General features: G+C 50.0%; 1 pseudogene; it reads left to right on the forward strand.

Moving 5' to 3' along the window:
• Positions 1-229: 229 nt before the first annotated feature.
• Positions 230-1,465, forward strand: LOC149127909 (high mobility group protein B3 pseudogene; annotated as a pseudogene).
• The last annotated feature ends 15,880 nt before the right edge of the window (positions 1,466-17,345 follow it).

Genomic DNA, 17,345 nt, shown 5'->3' on the forward strand with positions numbered 1-17,345 from the left:
GCTGCAGGGCCCGGGCCGCTTTGTTCGCTGCCGCGGCCGTCGCCGCATTTTAGCATTTTAGCGAGCGGAGCTCGGAGGCGCGGCGGGCGCCGCCAACACTGCTCCGGCTGCCGGCGGCCCGGCCCCACGACCACCCCCCCACACCAAGCACGGCCCCGCCGCTGCCCTCAGCCCCGCGCGCCCCCCGGGGGTGGCAGCTGCGGATTTCAGGGGCACTTTCTTTCATCAGGAGGCTTTTGACAAAATGGAAGTCAGGATGGCTAAAGGTGACCCCCAAGAAGCCCAAGGGCAAGATGTCTGCTTACCCCTTCTTTGTGCAGACTTGCAGAGAGGAACACAAGAAGAAAAACCCAGAGGTCCCGGTCAACTTCGTAGAGTTTTCCAAGAAGTGCTCCAAGAGGTGGAAGACAATGTCTGGAAAGGAAACTCTAAATTTGATGAAATGGCAAAGGTGGATAAAGTATGTTATGATTCGGAAATGAAGGATTATGGACCAGCTAAGGGCGGCAAGAAGAAAAAGGACCCCAATGCCCCTAAAAGACCACCGTCTGGATTCTTCCTCTTCTGTTCAGAATTCCGCCCCAAGATCAAATCCACAAACCCTGGAATCTCTATTGGCGATGTGGCCAAAAAGCTGGGGGAGATGTGGAATAACCTGAGTGACAGTGAAAAGCAGCCGTACATCACCAAGGCGGCAAAGCTCAAGGGAGAAGTACGAAAAGGATGTCGCCGACTATAAATCTAAAGGAAAGTTCGATGGTGCAAAGGGTCCTGCGAAAGTTGCCCGGAAAAAGGTGGAAGAGGAAGACGAAGAGGACGAGGAGGAAGAGGAGGAGGAGGAGGAGGAGGAAGATGAATAAAAAACTGTTGTTCTGTCTCCTTGTGAATACCTTAGAGTGGGGGAGCGCCGGGACTGGCACGCCTCTCACTGGAGACGTGTCTTGCCCTCATTAGGTTTAATTAACGAGAATTGGATCTGATCATAGTGTAGTTTCTCAAAGTGCTCTAGAAATTGTCAGTGGTTTACATGACGTGGCCATGGGTGTCTGGAGCACCCTGAAACTGTATCAAAGTTGTACATATTTCCAAACCTTTTTAAAAGGAAAAGGCACTCGCGTGTTCTCCTCACTCTGTGCACTTTGCTGTTGGTGTGACAAGGCATTTCAAGATGTTTCCGGCATTTTCATTTACTTTGTAAGGTGGTGTTGACTCTCTGGTTGTGGGCTAGAGCTCCTGAGTTACCGGCTGTACATATCTATAGTTTGTAAAAAGAGCAAAACAACTGAGACAAACTCCCGATGCTCCTTGCATGGCACTGAGGCTGTGGGGCAGGTGCCTGTGCAGGGGCTGAAGCTCAGGGCGTGCACTGCGAGGCTGGACCCGTTGACACTGCAGTGGGCATCCATTTCGCTTCAGGTTGTCTTGTTTTTGTATATAGTGACATAGCATTCTGCTGCCATTCGTAGCTGTGGGAAAAAAAGGGGGGTCAGCTGGCATGAGAAGGGTTGGGTTTTGTTTTTTTGTTTTTGTTTTTTTTTTTTTTTTTAGTTAAGTGCAGTAGTTTTTCAACTGTTTTTTTTTTTTTTTTTTTTTTTAACAAACTGTAGAACTCTTCAGTGTCAGCAAAGTGAAGAGCCACTGCCATCGATGGAAGTTCAAGAACCTTCTGTACTTAAAAGACTTTGCAATGTTCTGTTATTTCTTTGTATGTTTAGAATGCTCAAATGTTTTTGAAGTTAAATAAACAGTATTACATTTTTAAAACTTAACAACAACAACAAAAAAAAGGTGAGCATTTGGTCTCATGATTAAGAAGCCAGGCAGAGAGCAGGTGCTGTGACATAGCAGGTTACGCCCACCTGTGATGCCCCACGTTGGAGCACTGGTTCGAGTCCCGGCTGCTCCACTTCCCAACCAGCTCCCTGATAATGCACCTGGGAAAGCAGTGGAAGATGGCCCAAGTGCTTGGCCCCCTGCACCCATGTGGGAGACCTGGATGGAGTTCTGGGCTCCTGGCTTTGGCTTGGCAAGCTGTTACAGCCATTTGGGGAATGGACCAGTGGATAGAAGATCTTTCTCTCTGTATGTGTATAACTCTGCCTTTCAAATAAATAAATATATCTTAACAAGAAGAAGAAGCCGCCAGTCAAGAACCCAAGTCATTGGGTTCTCGCCACCCACATGGGAGACCTGGCCTGGGTCCACAGCTCCTGGTTTGCATCTGCAAAGTGAGCCATTGGTATAAGAGAGCCTTCTCTCTCTACCTATCAATATGAAGAAATAATTTTGGCCAATGCTGCAGCTCAATAGGCTAATCCTCCGCCTGCAGTGCCAGCACACCGGGTTCTAGTCCCGGTTGGGACGCTGGATTCTGTCCCGGTTGCCCCTCTTCCAGGCCAGCTCTCTGCTGTGGCCAGGGAGTGCAGTGGAGGATGGCCCAAGTGCTTGGGCCCTGCACCCGCATGGGAGACCAGGAGAAGCACCTGGCTCCTGGCTTCGGATCAACACGGTGCACTGGTGCACCGGCCGCAGAGGCCACGTGGAGGGGGGGGTGAACCAACGGAAAAAGGAAGACCTTTCTCTCTGTCTCTCTCTCTCTCTCTCTCACTGTCCACTCTGCCTGTCAAAAGAAAAAAGAAAAAAAAGAAATAATTTCTAAAAGATTACTTATTTGAAAGAGTTACAGAGAGAGAGAGAGAAGGGGAGACAGAGAGAGGTCTTCCATCTGCTGGTTCACTCCCCAAATGTCCATAATGACCAGGGCTGGACTAGGCCAAAGTCAGGAGCCAGGAGCTTCATCTGGGTTTCCCACGTGGGCGCAGGGGCCCAAGCACTTGGGCCATCTTCTACTGCTTTCCCAGAGAGCTGGATCGGAAGTGGAGCAGCCGGGACTAGAACTGGCACCGATATGGTGTCTCCCGAGCCTTGCAGTCTCCGGGGCTGTCGTGGGTCAGGAGCCGGACCCTCAGCTGCCTCCACCCACTCAAGTCGCCTGCCAGAGTTTGAGCTCAGAGTTGCGGTCCTGGGGTCTCACACAGGAGAGTGATCCGACTAAAGCGGGCATCAGGGCAGGCATCAGGGCAGGGACCAAAGCCCGAAGCAGACTTCACGCCTGCTTGGAGAAGAGCGCCTTAGCAGCGCAGGGGTCTGCGGTGGGATGGGCCGCCTGGGAGCAGGTGCGCTCGATGTTCGGGTTGGGGCAGGGCTTAGTCTAGGACCTTGAAGCGTCCACTGGTGTAAGCTGAGCCTCACCGGGAAGCAGGGGGAGGGAGGCCGCTGAAGGCTGGGGAGCCCACGGAAGACCCCCAAAAGGAGCAGCCGCCAATTGCTCTCTGACTGTGGGCTGGCCTAAGGCAGGGTTGCGTCTAACTTCCTTTCCACGGGCCAGCTTGCCCCAAACCCCGGTTGTGCGCTGAGGAGAACCTGGCCCACTCTGGCCGCAGAGCAAAGCCAGCTGCACCCCCGCCACCCCCGCCACCCCCGCCTAGGGCAGCAAACCCAGGGTTCACCCCTCCCCCCTCTCCCTTAGCCAACAGCAGAATCAAAGCAGGAAAAACATCCCAAGGCAATCTTTCTGCTTTCAACGTGTCCCCTACAGAAAACGATTTTAATATAACACCTAAGAGGCACCATGTTTTAATAAACTGCAAAAAAAATTAAAAATGAATGTACTTTGGTTGCTAGAAAGATGAGCTTCGGCGTGAAAGGAGGTTTTTTGGGTTGTTTGTTTTTTGGGTTTTTTGTTGTTTTTTTGTCCCCCCCCCCTTCCTCCCACCAAAACGCTCTGCAAGCACATGGGAGCCATCACCCTAACCCCGTCACAGATAGCAAGAGGCAAGATGAAAGGCCCTTCCAGCTCCCTCTGCACCCAAATGGAAAAGTTGACTGCAAGAACTCACGGCAAGAGCCAAGGCCTCCTGAGTCTCGTTGTGATAGGACATCACCCCCACCCCGGCGCTGACGAATCCCACTCCCGGAGGCAGCAGCAGGAGGGGGGTCAGCCCCACCCCCAAGGAAAGAAATATTTCCTGCGCATTCTCTCGGGCCGTTCAGATCTGAAGTCTAGACGGTTTTCAGATAGCGGCCGGCGGAGGAATGCGTTGGCGTCCCCAAGAGCAGCAGCCTTGTCCTTGCTAGAAAACACCCCCAGAGGTTCTCAGAGCGCCCAGAAACGGACTGCACGAGCGGGCACCCCCCGCGCTCTGCCCTGCAACCCGCAGGCCCAGGGCGAGTGGGGAGCCGGGGCGCGGTGCCCACTCCAGCCTCTGTCCACCGGGTGCGCCTCCTACCCAACACGCGGGTTTCACTGGCAACAAAAGACACAGCCAGGGCCCTGTTCTCAAGACCTGGGCGTTCCTGCTAGAATTCCCACCCCAGCACCCCTCGGTCAGAGACGGCCCAAAGCATGCGACGTGGCCCACCTTTGCTATTGTGGGGAGCTGCACCTCACAGCCTGCACCTTGCAGCCCCCCAAGCCCCTGCCCTCTGGCGCATGTCCACCCGCGGCCTGGAACTTTCCTCCCTATAAAAGGAACACTGCCACTTCTGCAGAGCTACCATGTAGGGCTCACCCAACCGCTGGGTCTGTGCCTGCCAAGGCTGATTTTTAAGTCCATCTGATGTCGCCATCGCCGGGCGGAGGGAGACAGCACACCATCTGGGGAGTGAACCAGTGGATGCAAGCTCCCTCTGGCTTCCTGTTCCCCTGCCCCGCTTTCTCTGTAACTCTTTCAAAATAAATAAAAAATAGGCCATTAAAAAAGAATTAGTAATTTTTTCCTAAACACAAGAGGTTATTCTTGCAAGATCATTCACATTTTCTGCTTGCAGAAGCCTGGGCGTGGCCTTAAGTTTGCAGTGGCACGGATCCCACTCCTGGGTGTGTCTCCCCGCTCCTTGACACCCCAACCCCCAACAGGTTGCATGTGTGAAAAGCCCCGGATGTCAGCTCCTGCCTGTTCCACCCTTGCTCAGCACAGATTCACCAGTGTCGTCCCAGCCACGACCTCGCTGGGTGTCCAGCCGTCAAGGGCCAGGCTGGGCAGTGTTGGAGCCTGGTGCTCATCATGCGAATAAGGACCCTTCCCTCACCCCACCCATAGTGCACACACCACAACTCCACCCTGGGTCCTCCTGCTTCCAGCCTTGAACAAAGCTTGGGATTGAGCCCGACTAGATGGGGGGACCACGGTTCCTCCAAGAGCACCCTGCCCCCTTGTGGCAGGTCCCAGGCTTAAATGGAGCAGCCATCACCATGGCCTGCACAACGCCTACAGACCCAGACCACTGTCCTTACCAATGCCAGGATGTGGGATAGTCCCAGCCACAGGGTCAACCATCGTTTTTCCCAGGTGAGAACCAGGGATGGTTATCGCTGCCCAACAAAAACAGCAGATGGGCCAACCAAGGTCATGAACATGGAACACCTGGCTGGAGGCGGGACATGTGGTGGGCGCCCTTGGCCCCTCGCATCTGTCACTTACCAGGTCCCAGCTTGCACGTGAGCTGTGCGACCACAAACGTGTTGGACTCCTGTACCCTGCAGGCATCCATCCCTTCTAAGCCTCTCACATGTGTATTTGGTTGAGAAAAATGGAACAGAGAGCTGGGAACCCCATCCGGTTCTCCCACATGAATGACAGGGACCCGCAACTTGAGCCGTCACTTACCACCTCCCAGCATTCACAGGAAGCTGGAATCAAGAGCAGAGCTGCGACTCCAACCCAGGCACTCTGATATTAGGAACACAGACACCCCAGGCAGTGTCTTCAATGTTGTCCCAAATGCCTGCCCCATGATTTTTAAAATATTCTTAATTGATACATACATATTTATGGGGTACAGTGTGACATTTCAATCCATGTATACAAGATGCAATGATCAGATCAGGGTAATTAGGGGCCAGTGATGTGGCTTAGCAGGTAAAGCCACCGCCTGCAGTGCCGGCACCCATATGGGCGCTGGTTCGAGTCCCAGCTGTTCCACTTCTGATCCACTCTCTGCTGTGGCCTGGGAAAGCAATGGAAGATGGCCCAAGTCCTTGGACCCATGTACCCTCGTGGGAGACCCAGAAGAATCTCCTGGCTCTTGGCTTCAGATTGGTACAGTTCCAGCCGCTGTGGCCATCTGGGGAGTGAACCAGCAGATGGAATACCTCTCTCTCTCTCTCTCTCTCTCTCTCTCTCTCTGCCACTTCTTCTCTCTGTGTGTAACTCTGAATTTCAAATAAATAAGTAAATCTTTGAAAAAAAAATGGATCAGGGTGATTAGCATATCTATCACCTTAGACATTTATCATTTCTTTGTGTTGGGAACATTAAAAACCCTCTCTACTCCTTATTTTGAAATAGTCAGTTAATGGCTGTCAACTATGGTTATTCTACTGTGCTGTTCAATGTGAGAGGTTATTCCTCCCATACAACTGCACCCCTGAGTCCTTTAACCATCCTCTGTCCACACTACCCTCCTACATACACACACACACACACACACACACACATCACGTGGTTCCTCTGGGAACCACAACTTCATTCTCTTTTCCTTTGAGATCAACTTTCATTTCCACATGTGGATCAGAACATGTGGGCTGTGTCCTTCTGTGCCTAACCAATTTCACTTTACACGATGTCCTCCAGTTCTATCCGCATTCCTGTAAATGACAGAATTTCACTGTTTCCTGTGACTGAATAACTTCCCGTTGTGTGTATATCCCACATTTGCCTTTTCCATTCATCCACTGATAGACATGTTGGCTGTTGTGAACAGCACTACAATGAACATGTGAGTGCAGATGTCTATTTGACAGACTGATACCAATTCATTTGGGCATATATCCAGCAGTGGGACTTCTGGGTCATGTGGTAGATCTATTTCTGGGTTTTTGAGGCATCTCCATGCTGTTTTCCATAAAGACTGTTCCATTTGCATTCCCACCAACATTCCCCCTCTCTGCATCCTCACGAGTATGGAGGGTGAGTGTGCGTGTGTGTGTGTGTGTGTGTGTGTGTGTGTGTGTTTGATAAGAGACATTCTAACTGGGGTGGGATGACTCCTCCACATTCCCCTGATGATAAGTGCTGCCGAATATATTTTCAGCTTTTGACATTTCTTGCAAGGCAGGTCTACTAGAAAAATCCCTCAATGTGTGTTTGTCTGAGAAAGTCTTTACTTCTCCCTCCCTTCTGAGGGACAGTTTTGCAGGGTATAGAATTCTAGGTTAGTGGGTTCTTTTCTCTCCATGCTTATTTTGCACCATTCTCTTCCCACACGGTTTCTGAGAAGACCTAAGAGGCAATATTTGCCTGTGCTCCTCTGGCTTCTTTCAGGATTTTCCTTTCTCATTCACCTTCTGTAGTTTGATTGTGTCAGGTGTAGGTGTAGTGTTTCTGGCATTCATCCTACTTGATTTTTTTGAGATTCCCAGAACTATGATCTGATGTCCCACATTAATTGGAGAGATTCTCATCATTGTTGCTTCGAGTATTTCTTCTCTTCCTTCCTCTTCCTTTCCCATTAGTGTTCTCAAATACACATTTTTAAATACCTTGTAGCTATCACACCATTCCTGGATATTCTGTTCCATTTATTTGCTCTGCAGCTTAAGAGCATTCTGTGGAGAAGTCCTCAAGTTTATAGATCCTTTCCTCATCCGTGTCCAGTCCACCAATGAGCCCAACATTTCTGTTGCAAAGAAACATTTGATTCTTTCTTGGAAGTCCCACACATGCCCTATCCGTGCTTGCCGGCTGTCTTACTTCACCAGTAGCTCAGGGTTCCATTAGAGCCTCAGCGTATTGATCATCACTGTTGGAAATCCCGAGTCTGGTGTTCCCAACATCCCTGCCATGGGTGTGTCTGCTTCAGATGCCTGCTCTGTCTCTTCAAACCGATGGTAGTTTTGCTTGTTTGCTTGCTTTTTTGTTGCTCTGTCTTTTGTTCTCAGTAGCCAGACACAGAGACTTGGAGAAAGTAATTGCTATACCAACAAAACAAACAACCCACTTAAGATGGGCCAAGGACTTAAGCAGACATTTTTCAAAAGAGGAAATCCAAATAGCCAACAGACACATGAAAAATGTTCAGGATCACTAGCCATCAGGGAAATGCAAATCAAAACCACAATGAGGGTTTTACCTCACCCGGTTAGAACGGCTTACATACGGAAATCAACTAACAACAGATGCTGGTGAAGATGTGGAGGAAAAGGTACCCTAGTCCACTGTTGGTGGGAATGTAAACTGGTAAAGCTACTATGGAAGACAGTTTGGAGATACCTCAGAAATCTGAATATAGACCTACCATATGATCCAGTTATCCCACTCTTGGGAATTTACCCAAGGAAAGTGAAATCAGCAAATAAAAGAGCTGTCTGCACCTCAATGTTTATTGCAGCTCAATTCACAATAGCTAAGATCTGGAATCAATCTAAATGCCCATCGACAGAAGACTGGATAAAGAAATTATGGGCTATGTGTCGCTCCCCCTCTTCATGGAGGAACGACACTAAACCCTGCCTAGACTTCCTATCCGAGTCACGGCACCATTATGTCACTCCCCCTCTTCGTGGAGGAACGACACAGGACCCTGCGCTGTTCTTTTGTCTGCTCGGCCCTCCCCGGGTTTGCTGCTGGTTCTTCCCGGGTTGGCTGCCGTCCCTTCCACCTCCGTGGAAGGGCGGTTCCCCCTGGCCACTTTCCCCACTTCCACGGGGGAGCGGCATACCACCTGCCAGCTCTCTCGGGGGCTGCACAGGTGTTCCTCTTAGATGTTCCTGGTGCATGTTGTCTCTCTCCTCCTTTATAGTCCTCTTCCACCAATCGCAACTCTGCTACCCACACGCCGAGTACGCTGCTCTCCTCCAATCAGGAGCAAGATCAGCTCCTGCAGCTCAGTCAATCAAATTGGCGAGAGGCAGCTGCGTAGAAGTTGTTACTCCCTTCTCAGCGCCATATTGTGGGAGAGCAGATGCATAGAATAAGTCTTAATTCCAGTAACTTAGTCTAGTCCGAGTTGCTCCCCACAGCTATGTACTCTATGGAATACTAAACAGCAGTTAAAAAATGAAATCCGGTCATTTGCAGCAAAATGGAGGAATCATATGTTCTCCCTTATCTGTGACAACTAACTGAGCACCTAAAAGGAAACCTGTTGAAGTGAAACTGACACTATGAGAAGCAATGACTTGATCAGTCCTTGTCCTGACTGTCAAGGAACAACTTACTATTTTATTCTTTTTAGTATTTTCTTTTTCTACTTAATGCTATTGGTCAAACTCGTTACTTAACACAGAAGTATTCTTAGGTGTTTAAATCCAGTTGAAAATGTATCCCTGTAAAAAATATAAGTGGGAATAACAGAGGGAGGAGATGTACAGTTCGGCATACATTCTCACAGACTTACACTTGAGGGTAAAGCTAAAAATTTGCCATAGGACTCCAAATTCCATTAAGTTGGCAGGTACCAATGCCATCTTACATTTACAATGCAAAGTGTGTAATCTTACATATTAAGTGTGTAACTGATGGTATAGATAGAATTAAGTGTCAAAGGAATCACATAAATAAGACCAAGTATCTGGTAATAACAATAGGTAGAATTAAAAACGAGAGAATGACCCAACATGGGAAACAGGCCACACAGCAGACTCATAGAATGACAAATGCCCTAAATAGCACTCTGACCTCAGAATCAGCCCTTAAGGCATTCAGATCTGGCTGAAAAGCCAAGCATGGAAAGCCAAGACACTATGGCAAAAAATAATCTACATGAAGAATTTCTGTGAGGAGACCCACAGTGGAAAGAAGAGAGCATTAAAGAAGGATGTATTTTTCTCTGAAGGGAGGAGAGAACTGCCACTTTGCATATGGCGCAGTCTAAATACAAACAGAGTTTGTGAACTCAAGAGGCTTCCATAGCCTTGGCAGCTCATGACAAGAGCCTTGGGTGGTCACTGACATCAAAAATAAGAGTGTCAATGGTTAAATCAACAACAGGAGTCACTGTGCACTTACTCCCCATTTTGGACCTCTGTCCTTAATGAGGTATACTATGAGATTAATGGTAAAAATAGTCTTCAAACAGTACTTTATACTTTTTGTGACTGTGTGGGTGCAAACAGTGGAAATCTCTACAAAGTATAAAGTTGGTTTTCTTTTTTTTTATTTTTTGACAGGCAGAGTGGACAGTGAGAGAGAGAGAGAGAAAGTAGGGAGCAACTGGGAGCAACTCGGACTAGACTAAGTTACTGGAATTAAGACTTATTCTATGCATCTGCTCTCCCACAATATGGCGCTGGGAGAGGGAGAAAACAGCTTCTACACAGCTGCCTCCAGTTCAACCAATAAACTGTAGGACCTGCTCCTGATTGGAGGAGAGCAGCGTGCTCGGTGTGTGGGTAGCAGAGTTGGGATTGGTGGAAGAGGACTATAAAGGAGGAGAGAGACAACATGCACCAGGAACATCTAAGGGGAACATCTATCTGAAGGGACACCTGTGCAGCCCCCGAGAGAGCCGGCCAGCGGTGTGCCGCTCCCCTGCAGAAGTGGGGAAAGTGGCCAGGGGGAACCGCCCTTCCACAGAGGTGGAAGGGACGGCAGCCAACCCGGGAAGAACCAGCAGCAAACCCGGGGAGGGCCGAGCAGACAAAAGAACAGCACAGGGTCCTGTGTCGTTCCTCCATGAAGAGGGGGAGCGACAGAAAGGTCTTCCTTTTTGCTGTTGTTTCACCCTCCAATGGCCGCTGCGGCCGGCGTGCTGTGGCCAGTGCACTGCGCTGATCCGATGGCAGGAGCCAGGTGCTTCTCCTGGTCTCCCATGGGGTGCAGGGCCCAAGTACCTGGGCCATCCTCCACTGCACTCCCTGGCCACAGCAGAGAGCTGGCCTGGAAGAGGGGCAACCGGGACAGAATCCAGAGCCCCGACCAGGACTAGAACCCGGTGTGCTGGCGCCTCAAGGCGGAGGATTAGCCTAGTGAGCCGCGGTGCCGGCCAAAGTTGGTTTTCTATATATAAAGATGATTAAAAACAATTCTTAATAAAAAATGGAATGGGAGAGGGAGTGGGAGGTGAGATGGGAGTGAGGGTGAGAGGATGGGAATGGGGGGAAGAAACACTATATTCCTAAAAGCTGTACATAAGAAATTTGTGTTCATTAAATAAAAACCTTTTTTAAAAAAGGAAAGTAATTGCTATAAACAGGCCATTAGTATTTCAGTAGAAAGGTGTAGGGGGAAGGAGTGTTCTGTCCCATGAGAAGCTCTTGGTCTATTATTATTATCATTATTATTATTAGAAAGGCAGAGTTACAGAGAAAGAGACAGAGGGACCCTCCATCCACTGATTCACTCCCTAAATGGTCGCAACCACCAAGGCTGGTCTCCCACGTGGGTGGCAGGGATCCAAGCACTTGGGCCATCTTCTGCTGCTTTTCCAGGCCATTAGCAGGGAACTGGGTCCAAAGCAGAGCAGTGGGGACTGGAACCAGCACTCCAATATGGGATGCCGCATTGCAAGTGTTGGCTAAACTTTCTGCACCACAACATTGGCCCCAAGTCTTGGTCTTCCACTGTATGATGGAGTCTCGGGAGCTGCGTAAGTATTTCCAGATGAGCCCATGCTTAAGACCCTAAGACAGGAGAGCTGGAGAGGGCTGGACGTGGGCACCTCCATCCTCCGAGCTCAGTTAGCTTTGGATAACACTCAGCAGGTGAGGCTCTGGCTAAACAATTTCTCCTGGTGCAGACCTTGGTGAAATAGATGTTCTGCTGCCTTTCTTTTATTTTTTTAAGATTTATTTATTTATTTGAAAGGCAGAGTTACAAAGAGGCAGAGACACACAGAGTGGGAGAGAGTCTTCCATTCACTGGTTCACTCCCCAAATGGTTGCAACAGCCAGAGCTGCACCAATCTGAAGCCAGGAGCCAGGAGCTTCTTCTGGGTTTTTCACACAGGAGCAGGATCCCAAGGTCTTGGGCCGTCTTTTACTGCTTTCCCAGGCCATAGCAGGGAGCTGGATCATAAGTGGAGCAGCCGGAACTCGAACCCACGCCCATATGAGATGCTGATGTTAGAGTTGACCGCCCGAAAAACGTCACCAAGAGATATGTCTCTTATGCAAACAGCACGGGGAGGTTTTATTGATTATCCAGCATGCTGGGGCTGTCTGATCATCATGAGCGGAGCAGACCTGAATAACCAAAGGTTAGGGTTTATAAAGGCAAAAACCGCAAAATCAGGAGGGGGGGAGAGAATACACGGTTGCTAAGTGGTTGCTAATATCTTACAATCAGCAATTATGACCTTAAGACATAGACAAATCACATCTTCATTATTAGCCCAGGTAACCCAGGTACAACCTTTCTACTTTTAAGCTTGAGCAATCATGCTAGGGGGTTTTTGTGCGTTGCCAAGGGTGATGTGGTGTACTGCTATTGTCCGACTATTTGAGATCATAGTTTCAGACCAGAGTCTCACGGTGGGGGGGGTGCTTTCCCAGAATGGAGTCTCAAGTGCTCCAAAATGGAGTCCCTACTGTCAAGGTGCTACTTCACTCTGTCTTATTTTCACAGCTGCACCAGGAAGGTTTAAACCTGTAAGCTTAAGCTTAACTTTTTACACCCGCACATATACAATTTTAACTCTTCATTCCCCACTCCTTGTTGTGAGGATCTCTAATCTTAGAGATTATTTCTTTTTTTTTTAAATGTGACATATTGTTGTCTTATGACCATGAGTTTAACATTTTTAACTTGTTTCCGCACGAAGGTGATGAGTCTATTTAACACACAAGGTCTTATGGTTACATTTAGGAGTAGAACAATTAAGGGTCCTGCTAGGGCTGACAGTAGGGTAGTAAGCCATAGGGACTGGCCGAACCATGACTGAAACCATTTCTGTTGAGTTTCCCTCTCCCGCTGCCGTTTTTCCAGTCATTTTCTGAGTTTGGCCATGGAGTTTCTAACCACCCCAGTTTAGTCGGCATAAAGACAACTTTTTTTTCTTTAGGGCCGCGCATACCCCCCCCCCCCCATGAAAATGAGATCCAACCCCCGCCTGTTCTGTAATACTGAAATGCAGATACTGGGCTGCATCTGGGAGATTGTGGAAGATTTCTCAGGCAGAAGGGGTGGGGATCTCCACCTGGCAGGTTATCAGGTAGAAGGGGGCAGGGCAGGACGCAAAGGCCAGGCTGCCCGTGAAACATTGTCAGGATGACTGAGGTGCAGATGCATATGCTGGACACATTAGGCCTTTATGTCACACACACATAAGCTCATAACTGACTTTCTGCCTAACATTTTTCCCTCAAGAGGTAATACCCAAAATTCTTCTTTGGGATTATGGGTGGAGTTCCATTTTCTGTAACTTTTTCGAAGCTGGCATGTGGGCGTCGAGGGGGATTTGGGTATTTCCTCTTGCTACCTGTCTTATGGTGTGCCACAGTGGCCTTGGAAAGACGGTGCCGCTCGGTCCAGAGGGCTGCTCAGGTCGTCCAGTGGAATGGGCTGGAAGCCTTGTCTGACGACCATTTGGAGTTAGCAGCTTTTAGTGTTTGACTGACCCTAAGCCATCCCCAGTAGCAGTGGCTGGAGCTGGAAGCCGGGCAGAGGCTGGGCAGAGCCAAAGGCTTTTTAGCTCGGGGCCACAGGGTCTGTGGTTCTGAACCAGGAGTCCTTCGACACCCAGGGCAGTTCCGTGTCCAGTGGCTGTGCTCTTGGCAGGGCTGACAGAAGGCATTTGCTGTTACGACAGCTGCTTGCCCAACGCCCTGGCTCCTTATATCAGCAACAGGTGCACAGGTTTGGGGTGCACTGGCCTTGCTGGGTCTCCTTGATGGCAGATCACCATGTAAAGCAGCCACTGATTGGCCTGTTGCCCATCCCTACATTGCTCCTGCTGCTAGCTTGCTCCTCATTCCCCTGGTCTCTAATAAAGTGGACCATGGAGGCAGCCTCTGTGATGCCAGTCAAGGGGGTGCCCAACCCAACCCTGATTTTTGGAGATTTTTTAATATCAGGGTGAGCTAGAAAAATTATGGTCATGGGCAAATTTTGACACTTAGTATTTTCCTGCGAGTTAAGACCGTGCCCATGAGGAGAACTATGACCCTTTAGGTAAGATCAACTGTGGTGACCTGTTTGTATACTTTGAGGTCGTCAGTTTAACTTTTTATTTATTTTTTTAGTTTGGTTTAAAAGGGGAGTTCTGCCCATTTACCACGTACACTGAAAAATTGATCTAGTAGTTTAACCCTTTTTTGTTGTTGTTGTTATGTTGTTTGGGGCCCTATACTGTGGCCAGGCATTATTACAGAAAAGGTCAGTCATCCCTTACATAAGGTCTGGGGATCAAACCGTACGTCACAGTGGAGAGTCCTGTAGAACAGTAGTAACTTCCCTTCTGGAAGAGAAAAGAGAAGTGAGGCAGCAAGTCAGGTCTCTAGCCTGACTTTCTGGTCTTCACTGACACTGCAGGCAGCTTTACCCACTACGCCACAGCGCCGGCCCCTCTGTTGCTTTCCAAGTGGGTCCCTCTGCCTTCAGTCTGCTGGAAGCAGCAACTCACTGGGAGGCCCCGGTCGAGCTCCGGGGTGGCAGACTCCCAGAAGCGTGTACCCCCTCGCCTACTCTGGCCTCAGCAGTTTGCCCTGTGACCTCATTTCTCCTGTGACTCTTCCGCTGATTGAGCTGTTTGCTTGTAGGGACCGTGGGATGGCTCCCAAGTTTCTTTTATGCCGGACTGAAAACCGGAAGCTTCTAGTGGGAGGTTTTGCAGGAGGAGAGGAAGGGAGGGAGGCAGGGAGAGAGGGAGACCTTGCTGGATGTCTGATCTTTCCTGGGCACACCTGTGGCTCCGTGGGACCCTCCAGGCCAGGGTCTGGCCAGTGCATTGCGGTTGAGAGACAGGGAAACAAACCACAAGTTCCTCCCCTTGCAAGCTCCACCTGCTTCTTTTTGTTATTCCCAACAGCTTCCCTGTTTGTATCCCCAAGAGTACGGGTCTCTGGTCTGTGTGTTTCATGAACTTGATGCATCCTTTGGACGTTAGGAGTCAGCTCTGGGGCCTGAGGCTAAGTCAGGGTGTCTTGGTCTACACACAGTAGTCCAAGATCCCTCGCGCTCTCCCTATCCTGCCCACGTGCCCAGACCCTACCCTTGGTGATAATCTCCCCACTGGCTCCTCCCAGGTGCCACTAGAAACCAGTGCTCCATCTGGTCTACTTTTTGCGGAACAAGGTAAGATGGATCTGCTGGCCCAGATGCTTGGGTTAGTAACGACACCCCCAAGGAGATGGATGGCCCCACCACGGAATGTGTGCAGAGCCCTGGATGCCGGCCAGGGGCTTGGGGAGCTAGGCCATTAGCCCCCGCTTCTGATCTCAGTCTCTCGGGCTCTGTCCTGGGGTGGGGAGAGATTAATTGAGCCCATGTCCTCAGGATGAGGGTGGGGGCGGCAGTGTGGGAGCAGGAAGCAGGGATGAGCTGCAGTAAATCAGACAGATGAGGTGTCGCAGGATCGGCCAGGGGGAGGCTTCTGCCCGCCCCCTTCCACAGCAATTAGCAGGGGCAGCGTGAGTCCTGAGACCCCTGCCCCCACTAAACAGGGCAGCTCATCTTGCGTCTTGTGCCAGCGCACTCAGACCCTGCCAGCAGCTCAGACTGCCTTAAGACAAGGAGAGGACCATAAAGACTGGGGATGGGATACCCCGGAGTGGGGAGGGGTGTTTTTGTCTACCTGGTGTGGTCTGGAGGGGAAAAGCCAAAGCTCACAACCAAAACATGACCAGGGAACATTTCTAGAGGTCACAGTAATACAAGTGCATGAAGTGGGAACGCGGGTGAACTGTGAGTCGGCGGCTTGCCCCACTGAGCGCTTCCTGCGAGGAACTAGGCTAGTGGCTCTCAGCCGCGAGAGAAGAGCCATCATGGTTTTAATTCTGAGAAGCAGGGGCTGCATGGTGGCTCAGGCAGTTAAGCAGCCACCTGCAGTGCCAGCATCCCAAATGAGCACCGGTTCAAGTCCCGGCTGCTCCATTTCCGATCCAGCTCCCTGCTAATGCACCTGGGAAAGCAGCGGAAGATGGCCCAAGTGCTTGGGCCCCTGCACCCACGTGGGAGACCCAGATGTGGCTTCTGCCTGGTCCATACCTGGCTGTTGTGTCCATTTGGGGAGTAAACCAGCAGATGGAAGATTGTGTGTGTGTGTGTGTGATCTTCCTCTCTCTCATTCTGCCTTTCAAATAAATAAAGACCAAACCACAAAGGTTTGGGCTCTAATCCCATATGGCACATTCCCAAATGCTACAGTCTCAAATGTTGAAATTCTGAAAAATCAAAATCCTAAAAACGTAATTCCCGGGAAAACCAATTTTAAAAAAATATTCAAGGGACAAGCATTGTGGCACATCCCGTGTCAGATGACAGTTCAGGACCCAGACTCTCTGCTCGTGAGCCAGCTTGCTGCTAGTGCATATGGGGAGGCCGTGGGTGGCCCACGTATGTGGGTCCCTGCCACCCACACGGGAAACCCAGATGGAGTTCCAGGCTTCAGCCTGGCCCAACCCTGGCTGTTGCTGGCATTTGAGGAGTGAACCAGTGGATGAAAGGTTTCTTTCTCTCCCTCTCTGTCTCTCCCACTGTGTCAGTTAACATTTCAAATAAACAAATAAGTGAATATGTAAAAAAAATTTTTAAAGGGGGCCGGTGCTGTGGTGCAGTAGGTTAACGCCCTGGCCTGAAGCGCTCCACTTCTGATCCAGCTCTCTGCTGTGGCCTGGGAGAGCAGTGGAGGGTGGCCCAAGTGCTTGGGCCCTTACACACATGTTGGAGAAGCTCCTGGCTCCTGGCTTCAGATGGGCACAGTTCTCAATATTGCCGGCCATCTGGGGAGTGAACCAGTGAATGGAAGATATTTCTCTCTCTCTCTCTCTCTCTCTCTCTCTCTCTCTGCCTTCTGTAACTCTGCCTTCCAAATAAATAAGTAAATCTTTAAAAAAAGAAAAAGAAAAAGAAGAAATGAGCGAAAAAAGGAAGAGTGAGTGCCCCCAACTTTGTCCCTGAGAGCATTTGAGATACACAGACCACCTGCGTCTTTGGACAGGATCCATCAAAAACTGCACTGGCTCAACACCACACGTGGACTGAGATGCCAGGAACTCTCACCAAGGCACGTGTACAAAAAGGACACCTCAGGGCTGGTGCTGTGGTGCATAAGTTAAGGCTCCACCTGTGGCGCTGGCATCCATATGGGCTCCAGTTCAAGTCCCGGCTACTCTACTTCCAATTCAGCTCCCTGCTAATGGCCTGGGAAAGCAGCGGAAGATAACCAAAATGCTTGGGCCCCTGCAC

This window comes from Oryctolagus cuniculus, chromosome 2 (assembly GCF_051225735.1).
Source record: "Oryctolagus cuniculus isolate XC-2025 breed Fujian yellow rabbit chromosome 2, ASM5122573v1, whole genome shotgun sequence".
In the NCBI taxonomy this organism is placed as follows: domain Eukaryota; kingdom Metazoa; phylum Chordata; class Mammalia; order Lagomorpha; family Leporidae; genus Oryctolagus; species Oryctolagus cuniculus.